Source organism: Delphinapterus leucas, chromosome 6, assembly GCF_059928025.1.
Source record: "Delphinapterus leucas isolate spDelLeu-1000000601 "Yukka" chromosome 6, BTC_Dleu_Yukka2, whole genome shotgun sequence".
Taxonomy (NCBI): domain Eukaryota; kingdom Metazoa; phylum Chordata; class Mammalia; order Artiodactyla; family Monodontidae; genus Delphinapterus; species Delphinapterus leucas.
Window position 1 is genome coordinate 108,822,100 of NC_143134.1, and position 23,494 is coordinate 108,845,593.

Consider the following 23,494-nt stretch of genomic DNA (forward strand, 5'->3'; position numbering starts at 1 on the left):
GCTCAAAACCCATGTCCCCTGCCTTGGCAGGCGGATTCTTAACCACTGAACCACCAGGGAAGCCCCCTGGAAGACTTCTTAATGTTCTTTAACAAATGGAAAATTAAACCTTCTGGGCATGCACCCAGATTCCTTACAATAGCAGTAAAAGCCCTTCGTGGGTAGCCTAGGATGTGCACCTGGTTCATTCTCCCATCAATCCAACCCTCCCACTCTGGGCTTTAGAAAGACTGAATTACTCACCATTCCTCTGAATGAACCACACAGGCTTTATGCTTCCTATAACTTGCATATACTGTCTCTACAGCTAAAAGTGTTCTTTAATACCCGGAGAATGTCTAACCATTCTTCAATATTCCACTCAGGTGCTATTCTCTGGGAAGTCTCCCCTGCCCATATCACCCCAGTGCTCCCTTCCATTATGGCATTTATCACATTACATGGCAATTTCTTCCTTACATTTTTGTTTCCTTCATGAGAGTGTGAGCTCTGTAAGGGCAGAGTAAATGTCTTATTTGTCTATCAGCCAGTGTTCACACAGGAGGTACTCGGTAATCACTTGTTGGCTAAGAAAGGACAGATAGGTTCCAATAGAGGCTTTGCAAGTTCTACTGATCATATTTAAAGGCAAAATGATTAATTTGTTTTTGTATTATGCTGTTAAATATTAACCAAGAGTTTATTTTGTGGTCAGGAAGGATGATGTGTTCATCTTAATTCAGATACAATAAACTTGAGCTGTTTGCAAAACATCTGAGTTCTAACTGGAAGAAAACTGTACATTTACTGGAACTGGTTTGGGCTGTGACTGTACATACAAGGTGTCTCTGAGCACAATGTGACAAAATGCCTGTGTAAAGAAACACAGAATATGGAAGAGAAAACTATGGACTTGGAGTTAAACACAGTAGATTGAACACAGACTTTCCCCCACTCTTTTTCAAAGCCTACTAAAATGATAGTGATGGACCAAAAAAGAAATAAATCTATGACGTAAAAGAGAATGAGAGAAGAGTTGATAGATAAAAAGAAATGTCAGTGGAATTATAATAGTAAAGGCCTATGGGTAAGTAGTGACTGACTGAGCCCATCAGAGAAGGCTGAGTGATTGGCATCATGGAAATCTGGAGTAGTCAGGTGACATGCACCTCTGAAGTCAGGAACAATGGGTAAAACTGGAAATAAGAGGGTTGGTTGAATGTGTGTGTATTGAGCAGTTAGACCCTTAGAAAAACTCCTTCAAAAGGCTGCCACTCTTTATAAAGTAAGACAGGAGACTTAGTACCTTAAATGTTGACTCAGAGGGACTCTAGTCTCAGGAACACTTGGCACAAATGAGGCTAGTCAAAAGGCAAGGCATGGAAGACAAGACGTATTAATGGAAGTCTGCCCCTACTTGGCTTCCAGAATGCTGGAAACAAAGCTTATGTTCTCCAGACATTCATTGCTGGGGAAAGTGACTGGTCCAATGCAAGAGACTTATGTTAGCAGGCATCTGACAATATAAAGGCCAGGTTCTGGCTCAACCACATTTCAGTAGAGCCCACCAGTTGACAAGTTGCACCCTTATGCACTGCTCCATGGACACTTCCTTAGTGAGACAGATAGATACATTAGAGAGATAGTAGATAGAGATAAAATACAGATATAAAATTAAAGCTCATATGAAAGAGATCAAAACAAATACATATTATAAAAGGAATTCCGAGGAAATAGAAATAATGTAAATAGCAAAGGAAGAAATGTCTGGAAAATTATAATTAAAAAAAGATATTTTTCTTCAAAAAAGAAAAAGATATCAATGAAACACACAAAAAATATGTTGTAAAAATGTTATAGAGAAAAGGAAAAAGATCTTGAAAATTGAAAACATGGTAGCAAAAATACGTATACATATATATGTACTCAAAAGAATGATGCAATGTTAAGGTCAAGAAAATCTCCCAGAAAGTAAGTAGAAAATAGATATAAAATAGGAAATAAAAGATATAGGAGAGAAGGAAATACAGAAGGAAATAGGAAAGGAGATTAATACAGAAAGTGTAATATCTGACTAAAGTAAGTTACAGATAACAGACAAAATGGAAAGAAGGTATTTACCAAAGAAATAATTCAACAAGGGCCCATGGAATGTCCAGCATATCAAAGCATATCATTATAAGGTTTCAGAACATGACAAATAAATCAAATATTCTTAAAGCTTCCAAGAGATATAAAACAGATCATATATAAAAGGACTGGGAATCAGAATGGCATTAGGCTTTCTAAAAACCATATTGGAACCTGCCAGATAGCAGTGCAATACCTTAAAAATCCTGAAAGAAATTCATTTCAAACCTAGAATTCTATCCACAAACCATTATTTAATATTAATAACCATATTTCAGACATCCAGGGAGGAACACAAAAGCTTAACCCCTATGCGCACTTTATAAGGAGGATGTATGCCACCTAAAAGAGAAGGTAATCCAAGAAGGAGGAAGACACAGGCAAGAAATAGGCAATCCAACATGAGAGAGGTGAGGGCAAGTGCCAGTATAATGGTTGAGGGGTGTCCTAAGTCGAAAGCTGTGAGCAGCTTTTGTACTAATAGTGCTGATTAGAGGGCTCCTGATTCAAGGCTCCAAGACAAAGGAAAGGAAAAAGAACCAATGCACTGGTGTTACCTAATGTGTTTCAGTCATTGAGAAAAATGTTTGAGATTGAATTAGTGATAAGAACATGGAAAAGTAAGCCAATGCAAAAAAAAAAAGAGTCCATTTTAATTTCAGGAAAATTTATATATATATATGTGTGTGTATATATATATATATATATATACACACACACACACATGTACACACAAACAAAACACAAAGCACATAATCATAGTATGCTATGTGCTTCAGCTGTGAACAATGTTTATAGTGTCATAATAATATAAAATATAAATATAAAATTGATATAAATATATTAGAAGAATGGACAAAATAATTTTAATCAGCACATCATGTCAGAAAACCAAATTATTTTCTTTCACAGTATGACTTCAAGACAGCTAAGCAGTTTTATAAACAAATAAAACAGCATAGCCTTGTGTCTTAGAAATATAAATACTTGAAGAAACCACTAAAAAATGGTGAAAGAAGTTAACTCTGGGGAGAAGTGGAGTGGAGGACAGTTTTTTTTTAAGCTTGAATTATTGACTTTTTAAACTATAAATATTTTGTTTAAGTACATTAATAAAAGAAGGGGGGGGGGCTTGGGGAAAAAACATATCTAGAAAGGCCCAGAAGATAAAAATAGGATCATAATCAAACATTCTTGTGATAAGATGGGAGAGGATGGAATTCCGAAAAATGGGAGGCAGGGGGAGGGCGCAGTTCAACAGTGAGAAATGCTTCAGAGATTCAAGCCAGGGTGAAGACTGAGTAAATGTTATTGAATTTGACCACTAAAGGGCCATCGATAGCATCAAGAGGGCTGTTTCATAAGGTCACCTGTGATTGCCCCAGATTCTGCCTGGGAAAGGTTTTTCAGATAAATCAAGGATGTAAACCCTCTCACCTCAGACCCTTCTACCCTGGGATCACTATTCATCTGATCAACTCAGTCTCTGATGGGAATTTTTTGATCTTGTAAGTAAACAAAAAGAGAAATAAGAATCCTTCCCTCTCAGGTCAGGGAGCTGCAGTTTCTCCCAGGGATCAACCCATCAACGAGTGTTTAATTCAGCTTCTCCTGTGCTTTGTGTACTGGATGCAGGAAAAACAAAAACAAAAGTATGCTTTTCACTCTCATGGAATATATGCTCTATTTAAAACAGAAAGGTACCATCAGACAAAATAAAAGAACTACAGGTGGGCATGAAGAGTCAAGTGATAAAATGTGTAATTCAGACTTGACCTATTATAAAGGCTCATGGGAGCTACAATAGTTGGGAAGCCTTGTAAAGGAAGTCTAGGCCTGAACTGAGGACTTGACGGTGTGATGGGGTGACAGAGGAAAAAGGGGATGAAGGAAGAGAAAGAATTGCTGTGGGAGGTAAGGTTAGATGTGTTTCTCCAGGTACATACTCCGGTATTCAGACCCCCTTTCTGGGTAAATGTGAGTCTCTCCTTCTTCTGTCTCAGCTCTGGCACCTAGCAGTAGAATGAGTTTGGACTAATCCAACTTCCCTAGGTCTAAATGACAATAATTATACCTGCCTTAGGTGATGGCACCGAGGACTACATCATAGAGGGACAGGGTATTTCTGAATTGTAAAATGGAGCAAAGAAAGCAAGTAGTGGTGGGACTTGGGGTATTAGACTTTGTAATTTTTGATTCGTCATTTGCTTGATTCAATGGATTCACTCAGTTGATGCATGTATAATAGGTCAGGTTTTGAAGGGAAATAAGACAGGCATTATACCAAGTAAGACAGACATTCTACAACAAACTGTACAATGAATTGTTTAATTGGGACATTAACATGGCCCATTGAGGTTTGCATCATCTGCTGTCCATCTCCTTCAGCCTCTCAAGTTCCAGAGCTCTGGGGGAGTCATCACTCAGACATTCTCTCATTCCATGAACATGCTCTGCTTCTTCTCTGTGCTCTTCTCTCTCTGTTCCCATTTCTCTCCACTCTTTCTCCCTCTCCAGATCTTAGCTAACATGTCCATACCTCAGGGAAGCTTTTCTTGAAATCTCAGTTGGGGTCAGGTCACCCTGCTGTCACAGCATCTTATGACTCTCTACTGTAGCAGTAATCACAAGTGTAAATAGGAATTAAATATGTGATTTAAGTTCTGTGGTTCCTTGCTAGAATGTATGCTGCAAGAGCAGAAATCTTTTCTTTTTTACCATCGTAACCCTAGGACTTAGTATGATGCCTGCCCATAACAGGCCTTCAATACACATTTTCTGAATGACTGGTCAGATGTACGTAAAAGCTACTTTCAGAATGTTGGTTATGGGCAGCAATTTATCCTGATGAATCTCTAACTTTCTTAACTTGTTACAGATCCATCTTCTCCAGGTTTATCTAGCCATTTCTGATTCTATTTTTATATACTCACAAGTTCTTTAAGTTATCTCACAAATGTCAGACCCGGAACCAAATTACATAATCTTTGTCCACTGTCACCAGGCATCAAGGCTTTTCTTTTTCTTTATTTTTCAATTTACTAGTAAAATCAGGGGGTGAGGAGGAAGGCTACTCTATAATGGGCATTTATTGCAGTATAGAAATAACTGGTAATTATGCTCTCTAAATGAACTTGACTTTATGGCTGGTGTCAGGTTTTGCTAAGTGCCCTGGGCCCAACTGAGACTAATTAGGCCTGCATTAAATATTAAAGCTTTCTGACACCCAGGTTTTGACAGTGACAGAAGAGAAAAAATCCTGTAACTTAATCTGCACCCAACAGGAGTAATTTATGTTCACTTCTTGTAACAAAAGAAAATCCAATTATGTAGCTGGCTGGAAGACATATTTAAAGGAGAAGTTAATGTAAAAAAATTGCATAAACACACACACAGAGTACATAAAATAACAAAAAAATGTCAACAGATAGTCCTGTTTGCCACTGACTACATCAAATGTCTGTTGATTGTTCCCCTATAAATGTGTGTTTGTATGGGAAATAGCTTTTTGCCTATAAATGTGTTTGATGTCATGTAAGGGCATGGAGTCAGCATGGACCTTCGGGTGGTAAAAATATGATAGTGACATTTTACTTAGGAATGTTCTATTGTGTGGAGACCTCATTTACAATCCATTACAGGACAACACCTTTTTGTTCTTTCAATTATTGAACTTGTAAAGGGGCAACATGCTTTTTCTCACCGGTGAGGGACAGCTCAAGGTTAGGAAATATGGTATATGTGCCAGCTCTGTACCTAGTTGGATGCATGATCTTAGATAAGTCATAGAGTCCTCTGGGCCCTTCTGTTGTCCTTTCCATAAAATGCAGCTTGTCATGCTGGTGACCCCCAATTCTGAGAGTGTTGATGTAGCACAGTGGTTCTCACCACCCACAAGTAGCAAAACTGCAAACAAATCTTACTTAGTGTCTGGATGCAGAAACAAAACAAAGCAAAACCAAACCAAACCCAGTATTTTACTAGTACAAATATATTTTATAAACTCAAATTATGCTGTTTACTTGTTTTGAAGCCCCTCAGCAAGAAAAAAAATTGTTTTTAATATAATGTTTGTATAATGGAAAAGTTCAAAATAAACCCCCAGGAACTCATCACCCAGATTCAATAATTGTCAACTAATGGCCAATTCTGTTTCATCTCTCCTCTTCTGCAACCTCATTTTTTGGAAGCAGATCCCCCCTCACTATATCATTTCATTTGTAAACATGTCATATGTACATTGAAAATATGAGGACTCTTTAAAAAACTGGTGACATCAAATTAAAAATTAATGTTAGTTCCTAGATGAAAAATAGGTTATTCTGACAAACAAAAAAGTATATAGGAATAAGAGATTTTAAAAGATCATTATTTGGGGGTCAATTTCAGAATCCTTTTTGTTTTTAGTTACATTTTTATGGTAGGATATGAGGTCCTGAGGGCATAGAAAAGTACGTGCAAATAGTAAGTCTTTCAGCAATGCACCTGGCAATATCAAAAATATTTTTCAAGTGAGCAGGATTAAGAAAAGAACTTGATAAATATTTTACATTTATTTCTGAAATAATGTAGTAAAACATTATAGCAATTAAAAAGAAAAGAAAAGAAAAGAACTTGAATGCTACCTTTTACACTGAAACAAGTTAATTTAGCACTCGGGGTTAAGAATCATAGTTTTCTCATTTTGATAAAATGTGACTTACAACATTTGGGGTGCATGTTACTTATCATTCTTCTTGTTATTATAGTTTGCAATACATTATTTGATGTTTCCTAAAGGCCTAGTACAGGACTCTAGAAGGAGTATGCCCTCAATAAGGATTTATCTAGAGAAAAATGAACAAGTAAAAATGATGTTTTAATCAAATATTTGTGAAACAGTGAGACATCTGTTGAAAACTCAGAAATCAGTTCTTAAAACCACTGAAATCCTAGATGAGCACAACGTCTTAGAACAATGAAATAGTTCAATAAATGTAAGGTATCACATTATTATTATTTTATTACTTGCTATTAAAGCTAGATTACTGAATATATACCCATCCCCTTCAGTAAGCTATTACCCATTAAATTTACCAAAATTTGAAAATAAAGAGAAACTGTATGCAGGGGACAAAGACAGAGAAGAAGTAAACAAGATTGTCCAAAGGAAAAAGTGTAAGAATATTGTATTGCAAAACAGGAGACCTGGGTTCCAGACCCTCCTTAGCCATCACTGAGCTTCCATGGAACTTCCATCACTTCTATCCATGGAACTCCAGTAATACAATTAAAGATTGAACAAGATAATTGTCCTTGCCTCTTTCAGTTCTTAATTCTGCGATTCTCAACATATGGGTGGTAAAACTAATTAAAAGGCATGAGGAAGGTACATCATTTGGGAAAATAACTTTTCAATAGCATTTTAAGGACCTGTCCAAATACTTGGGGGCAACTTAGAGTTGGTGTCAGCCCATCTCTCCAAACTGGGCTGCCACACTTGTGTTAAAAATAATTAGGATGTGGGTAGTCCTAGAGTTCTTTTGAACCACACAGTAAGGAGGGCCTTTTTGAGTTTACTGGAAGGGACAATGATTTCCCTGTGAAAGGGTGGTGTAATCATATTTGGAGAATATTACAACCCCTCATTCCCTGGTGTGAGTACAACTGCCTTCAAAGCCAGACTTATTTATTTATTTTCCCATTTTCTTTTGCTGCCCTCTCCACTGAAGCACATTATGAAATTATGGAAAAGCCATTTTCTATCCAAAGGCAGCTGGTTGCCATGGGTTACGAGAGCCTTATCTGTCCCCAGGGTGATTTTGCTGACTGGAACCATTACAGGAGGGAGGGGCTGAAGAGAAGGAGATGGAGGCAGGCAGGACCAAGTCCTCCAGAGATGGGGCTCTCCTGGATGTCTTAGGATGCTATCTCTGAGGCCCAAGTACCAACCACACACAGGCCTGGCATGGAATGTGAATTTGCCTGAGGCCAGGTAGCTGGGGGAAAATGGGGTAAAGAAGTGGTCTGTAAAGTGCCTGGAAGTATATTTCAGGTGATGAGATGACTAAAAGGTCACAGCATATTGAAAGATGGGGATTATCTCATTAGAGATTGTCTATCTCTCTCTTTCTCTCTCTCTATTTCTCTCTCTCTCTTTCCCCCTTTTCCACAACCCCCAATACCATTATTTTAAAATAATAGCAAATCAGATTTAGAATTCAGTATAGTTTTCTATTTGATATTGAATTTCTTCTACATCCTACTACCCCCAATAAGAGTTCATCCAATCTCTGTTTGAATTCCTAGATGGACAGGAAGCTCACTCCCTTTTAAGCCTAGTCATTCTATTGTTAAGGTTAGTTGCATTAACACTGATAATGAAGTCAAAAGATAATCGCCACATCTTGGGCTCTGGAGTAATTGCTCTCATTTTATTCTCACAACTAATTAACGAAGTTGATATACCTACTTCTTAGATGAGAAAACTAAGGCACAAGATCGTATATCAAGAAACTAGAGAGGTTTAAATATAAATCAGTCTTTGAAGGATTCCAAAGCTTTGCTCTTTCAACTGTGCTGATATGTCTACTGAGTGCTTTATGTTCTCTTTCTTAGAATATGCATCTCTATTACTCCAGTTTCATGCTTTCATTTCCATCACCTTCCTGGTGACTTTCTATGTCTTCTGCCTTTGTAAACGTCATCCATGTATTATAATGCCCTGAACTGTTTACTTAGTCTAGATTGTCTGATCACGTAATAGAATAGCCTCTCTTCCATTCTCCAATTTCTACTTCTATTAATTCATTCCAAAGCAAATTTTTTTTTCTGGTCTCCACATGTAGTATATTCCTGAAACATTTGAGCCCGCTGAAAGCCCCAAGCCTATTTCATCCCTGCTGAGTTTAACTTATGTTCTTCCTATACTCTATATTTTTTATGTGAACAGTGGCAGGTGTTTACATTTCTTCATATGAAATTTCATCTGGTTAGTTTTCTCATTCCAGGTTATGGAAACCTCTTTACATACTAATCCTTTCATGCAACACATTTGATTTGACCAACAAACTATGACTCAATCCATGTCACAAATTAAAATATGATGATTAACAAGAATGTAGACAAGGACGTAATCTCATGTACAGAAATCAAGAATTTACATGAGTTATACATTTTTCCTTCCAGATTATCAAGTAAAAGGATATTGGAAGAGAACACTAAAGGAAGATCTACTTTAGGGAGAAGACTGGCTAAAAATACCATCAGTTTCCAGCTACATGGTTGCTGGTGGTAAGTAGGGTAGAGGAAGGCATTCGAGGCTCAGAACCTAAAGCTGAAAACATCAAAGCCTCTACTGACACTGGCTCTGTTTATATCTAATGCTAAGCATCTTTATTAATTACTTTAAAAATAAGATAAACATTAATTCAGCTAGCAAATAATTAATAGCCCCTACCAGGTAGGTATCAAAAGATGTTAAAAAAAAAAACAACACAGTAATTTATTCCACAAATTTGTATTGTCATAGTTGTTGCCCTGCCCTCATGGAGCTTACAGACTAGTGAGGGGATAAAAGAAAATCCACAAACTGATTGTAAGAACTATAAAGAAGCATAATTGAGTTTTAAGAGAGAAGAGACTAGGTGGAATAATTTAGATTAATAATTACAGAATGCTTCTCTGAAGGAATAACTTTTAAAGTGAGACCTGAAGGATAGATAGTCTTATTTGGGCAAAGAATAGAAATTAAAAAAAGAAGATTATTTCTGGTAGAATACTTTGAGGGAAAAAAATGGAAAATTTAAGGAACTAAAAAAGGACGAAAAAAATAGCTCAAGAGCAATGAGCAAGGAAGCTGGTGAGCTGTAAAGTGTGAAATGCAAACAGGACCAGGTCACATAGGGCTTTGCATAAGGAGTTTGCATATTATCCTAAATCTAATTAGCGCCTATAGAAGGGTTTAAGAAAAAGATAACTTAATTAGATTCATATTTAAAGAAGATAGTTTTGGATATGATGTAGAAATAAAGTGAAGGAAGTTAGGAATGAAAATAAGGAGATCAGTTAAGGAGTGCTGCAAGGTCAGAGATCAGGGGAGACATGATGACAGCTTATATTTGAGTAGTACAGTGGAAAAGCAAGCAGTGTTGAAGCTCTTTTGCAGGTAGGTTCTATGAACTTGGTTTTGGATTTTACGTAGATGGTAAGAAACATATCAAATATTATAAAATTCCAAGAGTCACAGGGACTTTCCTGGAAGAATTCATAGCCTTAGCAGGGAGATAATATGCACACAAATAAGAGAGATACATCTAAAGAGGTTTGGGGAGCACAGAAGGAGCCTAGTTTGTAATAGAGGATCTCAAGTAAGGCTTCACAGAGGCGGTGGCATTTGAAGCATGTCTTAACATATGGCTACATTTTAGGATGCAGAGATGGAAGAGTGAACACAGTTATAACTATGCAGATATGTGAGTAATTCCACCTCTATAGATTTTTATATAGTCATGTATTTGGCACAATATACTAAATGTTGACAATATGTCGAGAATTTTATACATTGTAATGCAACATTTAATGTGCAAGTAGATATTCATTTTTACCCATTTTATAGAAAGAGAAAGTTATAGAGTTTAAGTAAGGTACTCAGTAGTGCACAACTGTATATATAACTGAGTCTGTTTTGAACCTAAATCTGCTGAACTTAAAAATTTTAAATTCATAATTGCAGCATCTGTCCCCCAGCACTCTATGCCTTATTTTTCTTCATAATACTTATACTATCTTTGTTTTGTTTTTTAATACAATTAAAAAAATTTTAATTACCATTTCAATAGTATTATTTTATTACTGTGCTTCTACTTGTACAAGAAACTATTGTATCAAGAAGAGCATATCAAATACCTGTATTGTCAAACCAGGTATGTCTCCCTCCACGCTTATATGTGCAGAGTAAAATTATTAAAAAAAAAAAAGAAACTATTGTAAACATTTTACATGTATTAACTCATTCAGCTCCTACAACAATCTCAGAGGTAGGTATTATCATGATCACTATTTTTCAGATGTGTAAACTAAGACAAAAAGTGATTGATTTTCCAAAGTCACATGCTAGTAATTACAGAACTAATCATTCTGACTCAACAAAAACCTGGTTACAATTTAACTCCCATATTTTACAGAGAAAGAATGAGTGGGTCGGACAGGATATCTATTCACCTTGTTTATTTTTTTTTGTTTTTTTTAGTATTTTTAATACATATTTTAAAATTTGCTTTTATTTGCCTCTACCACTAGAATATTAATCCCTCTGAAGGTCAAAATTTTCCTGTTTTGGGGACTTCCGTGGTGGTCCAGTGGTTAAGACTCCATGCTTCCACTGAAGACGGCACAGGTTCAATCCCTGGTCTGGGAACTAAGATCCTGTGTGCCACAAGGTGTGGTCAAAATAAATTTTTTTCCTGTTTTGTTCACCACTGGATCCTCAGCACCTGGGTAGAACCTATGCTCAAAATTACACAGTGGGAGGAACGAACTGGAAAAATGAATGATTCTATACCCATTTTCCACCCACTAACCAAGATCTTCTGTCAAATTCAAGTATATCAGTTTTTAATGTTATAGATCTAGTTTTACCAACGCAATCCATATTTGATATTATCCTGCTTTCTTTTTATTACCCACCAGTCAATCAAAAATAATTTACTGACCCAGGTGCTAGGCTCCAGGGTGACTATGAAGACATAAAAGACAGACTATGCCCTCAGGGAGCATGTGATATATTTGAAGACACATGACATGAACTTTTGAAAGGTTAAATAATACTAACACAGTGATACAATCAATATGACAAGACTGCATTAAGACAAAATTGAAGTGCTAAAGAGAACAATAAGGATAATTAATATTATGGCAGATAAGAAGACATTATTGAGGACTGAGTTGATCTCTTTTGGTTTCATAGAGGAAAAGAGCTTTGACCGTTATTAAGGATAGGTAAAGTTTTTCTTAGGTAAAGAGAAAATATGAGGATGAGCCAGACAAGAGCCAAGTAGAAGCAAAAACATATAGGTGAACTTAAATAAAACGGAGGGACAATGTATAGAAAGGGCTGGCTGGATCAGAGAATGAGAGAACATGAGTTTCTGGGATACTATGCCCCAAATGTGAGAACTGGAATTAAATGAGGTTTCCAAACATATCTTAATGTTAAGTCATGACTTAAGATGACCTATAAGTTTTATTTTTGAATTCTTCATGATGGTAAGGTGGGTGAAGACAAATACCCCAATGTCATACATTAAGGGATAAGGGGCAGGTATTACCATGGAAACATGTAAGCCAAAGGTCAGAAATATCCCCTGTTCTGTGAGCATCATGCAGAGGAGGGTCTGAGGCTTGAATGATCTGCTGGAAACATAACTGGTTTGAGTCTTAAGTCAAAGGCCTTGTTCCATTGCTACTCTACATTGGAAGAGAAAGGACCATTTTGAAAGAGCGCTCCTTACCAGGCAGTTTTGGACACATGCCAGCTGTGCAGGAACCTGTTGAGAATGGCAGCCTCCAGCACCTACGACTTTGATAAAGTTTAGATTTGAGCTACAGGCCAAAAGTGATTCCCTGGCCCCTTGTGAAGCTGGAATCAGACACCTTTTTCTAAGCAATCTGAGTCTTTAGGGATAGCCTCCAAAGCAATCCTATTTATCTCTCTCACCAGCTCGTTGATGAATTGAGCATCTCAGACATGCTCTATTGATTTAAAAGAACAAGTACTGATTGATTCATTTATTTATATAAAAATGTGAATGTTGTACCTCAGGTTAAAAGCATTGTAACTACTACGTGTTAGCGCTAACCTAGGCATTAGTTACACATCAGTGAACAAGACAGAGTCCCTGCTCAGGGATGATAATGTTGTGATGAGAGCTATGAGAGGAGCAGGCACTGGATGCTGTGGGAAGGTAGAGGAAGGACACCTGAAGTATAGTGACATCTAAACTGAAATATAAAGATGAGCCAGTGGTGTACTCTGGGAAGGAAGGGCTTTCCAGACAGAGAAACTGGCATGAGCAAAGGTGTACAGGTGTAGAGAAACCAGAGCCTGTTCATAGGGCTGTAAGAGATTCAGTGGGGCAGGAGCATAGGGAGAGATGGAGAAGCAAACAGGGCCCAGATCAGAAAAGTCCTCAGGTCATGTTAGGGAATGTGACGGCTGTCTAAGGAACCCTTGAAGGCTTTTAATCAGGGGAATAGAATGGTCAGATTATGTTTTTAGAGGGTCTGCCTAACAGCACTTTGCTAAAAATATAATGTGAAGCACAAATATGAGCCACATAAGTAATCTTAAATTTTCTTGCAGCCACATTTTTTAAAATAAAGGAAGAGTTGAAAATAATTTTAGAAATATATTTCATTTAATACAATGTATCTAAAATCTCATTGTTTCAACATGAATCAATACAAACATTGTTAAGGAAATATTTTATATTCTTCTGTTTGTACCAAGGCTTTGATATCCACTGTGTATTTTATACTCACAGCACATCTCTGATCGAACTAACCACATTTCAAGTGCTCGATAGCCACATGCGGCTAGAGGCTATCCACCTCTAGAGACAGAGGCTATCTCTAGACAGTGCAGGCCTAGAGAGCGGTGGATGGAAGAGAGTTTGGTGTAGAGAATGGCCGAGGGTGGGGTGGGGGAAATTTGAAGGACTTTTGAAACATAATGCTTATTGTGAGACAGATTCGGGTATGGGTGGGTCCACATTGAGTTGATTCTGGGCTACAGGCCCAGTTAGGATGAAGCTCAGCTGTTGGGTAGAACTAAGTAATGGACAGGGACAGAAACCAACAGTGTTGATGCAAAAGAGAAACTTTTTTTTTTTTTTAATGTTTGAGTACTTAAGTGCCAAATAATGCAACCAAAATATAACCAGACAGATCACAACAACCTATGCAGATATGCATGTGAAACTACTGCAATCCCTCTCCTCAATTATCTCAGTACAATTATGGGTCCCCACTGTGGTCCAGCTTAATCATTCATAATAAAACTTGAAATCCACTGTGCTTGCTGCACTCACATTGCTAAAGTGCAAATTCTGGGCTTCCCTGGTGGCACAGTGGTAAAGAGTCTGCCTGCCGATGCAGGGGACATGGGTTCGTGCCCTGGTCCGGGAAGATCCCACATGCCGCGGAGCGGCTGGGCCCGTGAGCCATGGCCACTGGGCCTGCGCATCCGGAGCCTGTGCTCCGCAAGGGGAGAGGCCACAACAGTGAGAGGCTCGCGTACAGCAAAAAAAAAAAAAAAGTGCAAATTCTGATTTCATAGGCCTGGATGCTTTCAAACCCTTCCTTGCTGTGAATGGAGAAGGGGACCACCACCTTCCCTCTGTGTTGTTTTGAGTTACAGGGAAACACACAGCAAAGTTGTGCAGCTGCAGAGGAGTTCGAATTAATGCAACATCTCTTAGCTGACAGGTGTAGCCCTTTCTTTCCCAGTGGGCTCCCATGCTGACAGCATGCCTTGGCAAGGGCAGGGTTAATTAAGAGTCACGACCCTCTTGATAGAACCACTTCTCCCCACTCACCTTCAGACCCTATTACCCAATCTCTCTAGATTCTTTCTTCCCTGATGAATAAAAAGGGATTTTCTTTTGCAGGAGACACGTAGACCCTCCCGTGATTTGCCTGTTTCCAGTGTTCATCTTTCTCCATGCCCACTGGTAGTTTTGTAAATATCCCAGAGGACTCACAGCTCCCATGCAAACCCATGGATCCAAATCGATGCTGTGTGGATGGAAACTGAAATAGGACCCTCAGCTTCAAAATTCAGAGAAGTTTTAACCCCAGTCTTGCTCCAATCAGAACACCTGAATACACTTTTATTATTTCACTAATCTACCTTTCCATTTTACGGATGAGAAAACTGAGCCTTGAGATCATCAGGCAACCTGATACAACAGTGTGGCAGAGCTGGGATTCAAACCTAAGTCTGCCTTATTCCATTGTCCATTATTTTTCTCTTCCAAGTCTGCCCTGGTATTTGAAACACATGGAACAAATCAAGGATCCAGTCAGCAGAAGTGGGGCACATACAGTAATAAGATCTAAGAAGCCAGTTAAGGTTCAGGGCCAGAACTGAGCTTCAAGGCCAAGGCAAAGAGAACAGGGAAGGAGGCACTGGATGCCAAGTCTTAGGGCATACAGTTCTACAACCATCCTTCTACCACCAGATGAAGTTTAGGAGGATCAGGATGGTTACAACCTCAGCTGCCTTCCAAGGCTGGACTGAGTTTGAATCCTAGCTCCAGCACTTGCTAGCTGTGTGTCTTGGAGAAAATTATTCAATCTCTTTGTGTCTCAGTTTCCTCATCTGTAAATACAGATAAAATAGCACCCACCTCATAGAGTTGTTTCAGGATACCGTTAAAAATTTGGGAAAAATACCTAATGCCTGTGCAATGTAATTCTGACATTAACTCCCTGGAGTTATTGTGGACTTCACAGGCTAAGCGCACAGGGTTCTAAGACTGCCCTCACTTCAGACACCAGCTCAGGTTCCTATGCCGCTCACCCTTCAGACCAACTGGCTACAAATTTGGGAGTTTCCACTACCCCCTCAGGTTTGATAATTCTCTAGAACAGCCCACAGAAATCAGGAAAGTGCTATAGTATGATTACAGTTTTATTATAAAGGATACAAATCAGGGCCAGTGAAATGAAGACCAACATAAGGTGAGGTCTGAGAAAGTCCCAAAGATAAAACTTCTGTGTCCTCAGCATGCATCCCCCTGCTGGCAATCTAGAAGCTCACTACAGCTTTAGGCAACACATGTTGGTCTTCCCAGCATGCCAGCCCCCATCCTGAAACCACACTGGAACCCACCATAAGTCACCTCATTAGTATAAAGTCAAATGTCACCGGAGAAGCCCACCATAAATAAATTCCAAGAAGGTAGAGGTTCCCTTCCAAGAACCAGAGACAAAGGCCCCCAAAATTCTTTATTATACAATAACCTGGCATCTGGCAAGTGCTACATGAATATTAATATATGCCAGGGGTATGCCAGGGGTTGGCAAACATTTTCTGTAAAGAGCCAAATAGTAAATACTTTAGGTTTTGTAAACCATATAGTCTCTATGGCATATTCTTGCCTTCTTTTTTCACAGCCTTATAAAATGTAAAAGTCATTCTTGGCTCATGGACCCTACAAAAACAGGTCATGGGCTGGATCTGGTCCACCGGCCTTAGTTTGCTGATCCCCAATATATACCACTGTTAAGTTAATGTATATTATTCATAGATACTATATAATAAGTAATTTTATTGTTATTGGACTGATGCTGTTGCTGCCATCATCATCACCATCATCACCATCATCATCGTCGTCACTGAAGCAGGGAAGAGGTTTTCAGACAACGTGGTAGACAGGCTCGGGGAATTTAGCCAATGAGCTCATTTCAGCCGTTGAACTCTCTGTCATTGTGTGAATGGTGTCATTCCAGCCACGTGAAATTCTGGGTCGTGTTCTAAGACTGCCTCGGCTATCGTTTGGAAATAAGATGGGTAAAGAGAAATAATTTGTTTCATGCATTGTCTGACATTTTATTTCTTGTTCTATAGTGTTGGTTCACTGGGTAACTCCCAACTAAAAGGGAATGGCATTCCACAAGTGCTGTCTGTATTGTCAAAAAATAATTTTTAAATTCTCTGATTACCACTTTGGTTGAGTGGTTCTTCTCTTCTGTCTTTATTTCCCATTTCCCGGAGTGCCTTCTCTGCACTCACTGTTTCCTGCCGAATAAAAGCTGCATTTCCCATGTTGCTCAGGTGAAAGGAGAAACAACCATGAATTAGACTCCTGCGTGTTTCCTTTTTATGATTTCTGTGGCTAGAATTGGTGCAATAGAAACATTAGCAATCGCTTCCCTCAAGGCTCATATAAATTAGCATTAATAATGAAGAGGGAGGAAAAGGAATGGTCTTTGAGATGCACAGACTGCTCAAAATTTTGGCACGTGACTCTACAATATTGACTAATGAGCAAGAACCAGGGAAATCATTTTAAAGATTTAAGCCACTTGTTTTTTAATTCATGTGAGTGTCAGTCTCCTTTCATTCTTAAATATTTGTCCTCCATCCCAGAAGCAAGATTTGCTTCAGGAGTAGACAAATTATGTGGCATTTGTCTAAAATGATAGGTCTAATTATTGCTCTAAAATCCTGAAATATTTTTGAGCTCTCACTAAAAAGTCAAACACAAAGAATTCATAATGATTTTAAAATTGATTCGAGGCCCCATTTCTCTGTGCTGAGCCTGAGAGTGGGAGGATCAAAAACTAAGCAAAAAAAGAAAAGACTTCTTCCATTATGTCACCTCCTGAGCTTTTTGGTGGTTGGATAAGAGAATTTGAGAGAATAGAGAATGTAGTATAGAAGGTAGGTGACTTTCAGTAAAAGACAAACAAATACACACACACACACACACACACACACACAGAGAAAAGAAATCAGACTGATTCTGATTAAGCAAGAAAGATACAGGTAGAACCTTAAAAAATATGTCTCTGGAATATTTATATTTTGCAAATGTAAATTAAAAATATGTACAAGGCACGTGAGCCTCCCTTTAGTCATTTCTATAGAAATGAGAGTAGCCACCATTTTATAAGTTGCATCACGTGCTCACTCCATCATGAGTGCATCCTATGCTGAACCCCGTGGTGATACTTTTTGTAAAGCAAATGAATATTTTAAAACGTGCAGAACCAGCCTTATAGTTTATTGGTTGGTAAGAATTACCTTCTGTGAAGAAGAAGTTGCTTAACCTGAGAAATAGCTGGGCAGTTATCACTGAAGGCAAAGCAACTAATGCCAGCATGGGGACAGACCAGGGCTTAGAGGTATGGGTGTGGGTGGTGGATAAATCAGAGGTGACTGAGAGCAAGGAGGCTTTCTCAAATCTCTATGTCTTTACATAGGCTGTTTCCTCTACCTGAAATCTCTGCTTTCTCTCCACTTCCCCAATATGTAATGTTCAACATAAACATGTCCTTTAAGATTTATCTCAAGCAACACTTCCCTTGCAAGGCATTTTCTGCAGCCTCCAGCTTGATTTGTGTCCTCTTCTTCCTTTTACTTTCTATTAGCACCCAGTCCATGCCTCCACTGTGGTGCTTATCACTGTACTGTGTCTGCTGATTTCTTGTCTATTTCCTTCTCCAGTCTGCTTCCATGATTTTAACCAAATGTGCTATATAATACATTCAATGCTTCATGAATATTAGATGAATGTATGAAAGGATGGATGAAAGAAGCACTGAACAGATGAAGGTATTCTTCTACTCCCTCAGGTAGTACTCTGAATCCTGGTAAAATGAAAATAATACTTCTACAAATGAGTCCAGATATATATAAGGAAAAGTCTATGGTGTATCTATTTCCAGAGGAATTGATACCCATAGCTCTAAAGTTCTGTTTTGGACAAACTGAACCATGATATAAGTAGTTTATACACATTATTTCTCCATCTTTGTTATCCCCTTTTAGTCCCTCTATAAAACTTCTTACCACCCAGGCATTCTTTACTCTGTCAATGTTCACTTCTCCTCCAGCTTTCCAGCAGAGTTTTGATTATATGAGGGAATATCATAATGCCATGTAGCCATTCCTTTTTTTTAATTTTTTTTTTTTTTTTTTTTGGCTGCATCGGGTCTTAGTTGAGGCACGAGGGATCTTTTGTTGCTGTGCGGGCTCTTCGTTGTGGCACACGGGCTTCTCTCTAGTTGTGGCGGCGGGTTTTCTCTTCTCTAGCTGTGGCGCACAGGCTCCAGGGTGCATGGGCTCTGTAGTTGTGGCACACCGGTTCCAGAGCGCGTAGCCTCTGTAGTTTGCGGCATGCGGGCTCTAGTTGAGGTGCGTGAGCTCAGTAGCTGTGGCGCGCAGGCTTAGTTGCCCTGCGGCATGTGGGATCTTAGTTCCCTGACCAGGGATCAAATTCGCGTTCCCTGCATTGGAAGGTGGATTCTTTACCACTGGACCACCAGGGAAGTCTCCATGTAGCCATTCTTAAAAGTTTGGGTCTCAGGAGTTTATTGACCTCCTGAAGCCTATTTGCAGATTCGTAGATTTCCAGATGTCAAATAAAAAACACTATAATTTTTTAAAAAATTATGAGATTCTCTTTCTACTGAGATTAATACATATGCAAGTATATATTTATATTTTATATATTTACATATATAAATAAGTGTATATTTATTTAAATGGAGTCAATCTTATTTACATGGAGTCAATCTTATTTACATGGAGTCAGTCATATTTTTATGCAGTCAGTCTTAGATAACTGAAATGTCAAAGCTTTGCTATTTATGTAATTGAATTAATCCTGGGGAAGAGAACTGTAGAGAGGATTCAAGTAGCAGGCCACCTGGAGACATTTTTGAATTCTTTTCTCACTAAAAACAAAGGCAAAAAAATAATAGCAGGTGTTTTTATAGGTCTAGCTTTATGGATATTGGACGGCAGGAGAGTTCTCTTAAAGAAACCAATTTAGTACTAACATTTATTTCTCTTCACTGAGCCTCAGTTCTGTTATCTATAAAATGGGAATGAAGTTTTCTTTTTTTTTTTGCCTTGAATACCTAATACACCTATGGAGAGATCCAATAATGAATGTGAAGTTATTTTGTAAACTGCCAGATGCTGTATAGCATTTCATCAACTGCTAGATGCTACTGAGACTGGTAGAATTATTGACTTAAGTTCCTGTTGTCTGTCAAGGAAACAATAACCGAAATTATGTTCAAGTAATAATAGATATCTGTTGTGTTCCTGTAATAATAGATGCCAGGAGGCTCACAAACAATACTGTTCCCAACACCAGACAAGTTATACAGGGCATGTCCAGATAAAATTAAAGAATCACCAACATGGAGTGAACTGCTATCACAGAGGTAGTGATAGAGACATACTAAAGGTTCTGCTTTTCATTCTTTTAGTTATGTGAGGGAGAGCAGAGGTATTAAGCTCACTTCCAACCCTAAGAGACACTGAGTGGCTTTGAGTGTGCAGTTTCCACAGCAGGAGGAAATCTAACTGAAAAAGCTGGGGAAAATCCTCCAACTTTCCAATCTCTAAATTAGGAAACTGGGAGGAGGTCAGAGGATGCCATTGAGATTCTGATTAAAAAGATGAATCACTTCCACCTCCTCTAAGAGTTCTGCACCCAACTCCACCATGGCAGGGTTGTGGTTCCTCACAGCAGCAAGCAATGCTCTGACACCAGCTAAGTGTCCTATAATTCAATTCAGTTCTTTTACTATCAACCTGCAGATAGCATCAGATCCCACAGGTGAAGGGCTCTGTCTTACAAGATTGTCTCCCTGCTCCCTACTTCAGATGTCAATCACAAGTCCAGGTTGTCACCTAAGCCTCTGACCACTGGTTATAGATGAGAGGTTCCCATGACCCCCTCCCTGGATTTGATTAACTTGCTAGAGCAGCTCACAGACCTCAAGAGAAACATTTTATATACTAGATTACCAGTTTATTATAAAAAGATATAATTTGGAAACCAGATGGAGCCAGATGGAAAAGACGCATAGGGCAAGGTATGGAGAAAGGGCACAGAACTTCCATGTCTTTTCATAGTATGCTGCTCTCCCCAAATCTCCATGTGTTCACCAACCTGGAAGCTCTTTGAATCCCATCCTTTTGGGATTTTATGGAGGCTTCATTATATAGGCATGATTAATGAAATAATTGCCTTTTGGTGATTATTTCAACCTCCAGCTCCTCTCCCTTCACTGGAGGTCAGGGAATGGGACTGAAAATTCCAACCCTCTAATCAGGTGGTTGGTTCCAGTGGCAACCAGCCCCCATCCTTAGGGTCTTTCTAACCTCACCTCATTAACATAACAAAAGACACCTAGCTCGTTGCCAGCACTTTGAGCAGTCTGTGCATCACAAATCCAAGGGTTCTCTGTTCCAGAAATGGGAACAAAGACCTAACATACATTTCTTCTAATAAATCACATCACACTCTCAAGAAAAATCATCATATTTACAAAGTTTTTCATATATTTTCAGGGCATTTGTAGGTTCTTTAGAGTCTTTGGAAGCCAGATTAACAGTCCCTATGTTCTATTTTAACTAGAGTGTTCACTTTTGATGAATGGAAGCCACAAGATATTGAGTGCTTCCTATATACTATACTATATTTACCATGTATTATATCTCATATAATCCTTAAAACAGCCCTAATAGATAGGCCTATTATTTCTCACAAATTGCATATGAAGAAACTGAGGCTCAAAGCAGTACAATTTATCTAATATCACACAGTTAGAAGGCTGGGAATTGAAGTAGAATGAGCTGTTTCCAAAGTGAATGAGGCAGAGAGGATTTCTAACATGATTTTATAAATCCATGTTGCTGCTGGACAGAGTGGGCATAAGTGTCCCCGCCATGGGGAATGAATAGCATGAGGTAAAGTGCCCGTTGCCCTCGGCCCAGGAAAACAGACTTCAGAGTGACTGCAATGCACATCCGTGCTGCTCACAATAACACTCCCAGGGACTGAGGCCTGGGCCCTGCCTTTGCTCTATTTTCCCTCAGCTATGGAAGGAGCTCAGAAATGTAACTGGCTTCATTAGTTGTCTCTCTCTGGGGATGCGTGACAGCCCAAGGGTTGTGACTGTGGCTTGGGAGCAACAAAGTAGTCAACCTCTGAATGTGAAAGGGGCAACCCCTGTGTCTCTGTGGGGCCCACAGGTTGCAGGTGGCACTAATTTCACAGCAAAGCAAGGTGTTTGCCAAAGGAAGGACAGATGGTTCCAGTCACCAGTTATTTATTTCTATAATTAGCTGCATGCTGTGATCTCAGATCATGGAGAAATGACTACTTCCTATGGAATTCCTCCCATCATTAGGAAAGAAATGGGTATTAGAAGCCAAGGAGAGGATATGTGTTGAATGGTAAATTCCCAACTCTCTGGGCTTGCAGCTGTGCTGGGAAGGAGGGCATGGCCTAGAGAAATAATCTGAATCAGTCAAAAGGATTGAATTTGAAGTCCAACTCTACCACGATCATGTGTTGTCACATAGACCTTACCCTTTCTGTGTCTCATCGTCTTGATCTAATTGAGAGGAATATTTTGAGAAGGAATTTTGACCATGGATGTGATAAACTCCTATTTGTTACATATGATTGGCCCTATGAAACATATTTAGATTTAAAATATCCATGAATTCAAAATATTAGACAAAGAGATGTGAATCTGAATCAAGGTACCTCTACTTATTAGCAAGCAAGCTCTGAACAAGTGACTTTAAATCTTGGACCCCCACCTTCTCTGTGCATGAAATGAAATTACTGTGTCTGTCTAGCAGAGGTATTGTGAGAATTAAATGAGTATACACTTGTAATATTCCTAGACAAGTAGTTGGCATAAAGTAGGCACTCGATAAACAGGCATTAATTTTATTATTTTAATTTAGCAGAGAAGACAGCTCTAAAAACAAAATATTTATCTAATATGACACAGACTAAGTCTAGTGCTAAATTGATCTAGGGGTAATTCATCTAAGATGTTGAGGATAAGGAAGGAATAATTAATATTGCTCATCTAAGATGCTGAGGATAAGGGAGGAATAATGAATACTGATAGCATTCTCTGGTCTACTTTTGAAGAATAGGTTCTTATCCTCTAAAAAAATCTCTTGTAATAATGCAGATTTCTGTGACAAGCCTTGTGGATTGCTACTTACACCCAAATTGTCATCCCTTTCAGTATCCTCTGGTCTTGCATTCTGCCTTAGAACTGGGGTTAGAATTTAGAACATCTTAGTGGCTACATTTATGATATCCTCCTCAAAATGAGCCCCTCACACATCTTGCATCAAACAACAGGGCTTGTACATGGGAGATAAACTGAACAAAAAAGAACCATCCTTTTTATGGAAGCCAAGAAAGGGAAACAGACTCACAACACAGCAACAGCAAGTTTGTCCACTCATTTGTTTATCTTAATTAATATTTTCAAGGCAGTTCTCCTCTAAAGAGCCTCGGGCACTCTACATGCATTTGTTTCAAAACCTTCCAATGACTCTGGGTGGTGCATAAGAAAAAAAATTTGTCCTTGTAACAGCACCTATATTCATATGACGTTTATATTGCATAGCTGTGTATATTTTCTTCCTTAAATCACAATGACCCAACTAAGAGGGTGTAGGTAGAGTGAGAAGAAAATTAAGATAATATAGAGTACAACAGAGATTGGTTCAAGATGGCGGAGTAGAAGAACGTGCACTCACTCCTTCTTGCGAGAGAACTGGAATCATGGCTGACTACTGAACGATCATTGACAAGAAGACACTGAAACTCACCAAAAAAGA